The sequence below is a fragment of the Chrysochloris asiatica genome, unplaced genomic scaffold (assembly GCF_000296735.1).
Source record: "Chrysochloris asiatica unplaced genomic scaffold, ChrAsi1.0 scaffold00153, whole genome shotgun sequence".
NCBI lineage: Eukaryota > Metazoa > Chordata > Mammalia > Afrosoricida > Chrysochloridae > Chrysochloris > Chrysochloris asiatica.
This window is the reverse complement of record NW_006408671.1, coordinates 5,899,016-5,899,970: the sequence shown is the minus strand read 5'-3', so window position 1 is coordinate 5,899,970 and position 955 is coordinate 5,899,016.

Below are 955 nucleotides of genomic sequence, written 5' to 3'. Positions count from 1 at the left end.
TTAGTTCTGTGTGCATTCTTGGCAGCAGGACTATCTGCCTGTCAGCTTGCATCCACTCTGGTCTTCGAGTGTTTCTTTCTTTTTCGCCTCTCCAGACATCCCACCTTCTTGTACTCACTCCCTTGTCGAGGCTGGACCCCAGCAATTTATGAACAAATTAGGGGTTTAAGAGAATATATACATATAAGAGAATATATACGAATTATGTGAAATTTATGAAATATATTAATTAATGATACTGTTAAGGGAAATATAAAGAGGCAAAATTGCTTTAAAATCTTATTTGTTATCAGAACTCAACTAGAGGAAGTTAAGAAAACAATTTTTGATAAAAGAAACAAGTGCAAATTGCTTCAATTTAATGAACTTCACCTATACTTATAGATATAGTAGCTCAAAATACCAACTGAGGGGTAAAAGCCTTCAAATCAAATATCAATCCTATCCCCTCTCTATACAGGGTTGATAGGGACGGACAACTTAGACACTGGCTACCTAAAATGAGAGGAGCTATAAAGGCATGAAGTGACTAGCTTACAAGTTTTCAAGTGGAAGTTTAGTTTCAGTGTGTGTGTGTGTGTGAAGGAAGAGTCCCCACTGAATAGTTTTCATCTCGTCTAGATGGGTCTGGTTAAAGGAGATGGGAATAAGATTCTCCTGATTCAATAGTGAGTAATTATTATCGTGACTAATTGTGATTGTCACAACTGTAAAGGTGCAAGTTTTGTAACAAAATGGGGGGAGTAGTTAAAATCACAGTCCAAGAATAAAAGGTCCTAGGACCACCAAGTAAGAGAGCTTGAGCAGAATGTGGGACTGTATCCAGAGAAGCAGCAAAACCAGAGATGGATGCAGAAATGAGGACATGGAGATATAGAGCATCTGAGGCCTTTAGACTCATAGAAAAAGAAAGACTATGTTCTTGTGGCCAGGAGGCAGGCTTGCAGAATGTGTC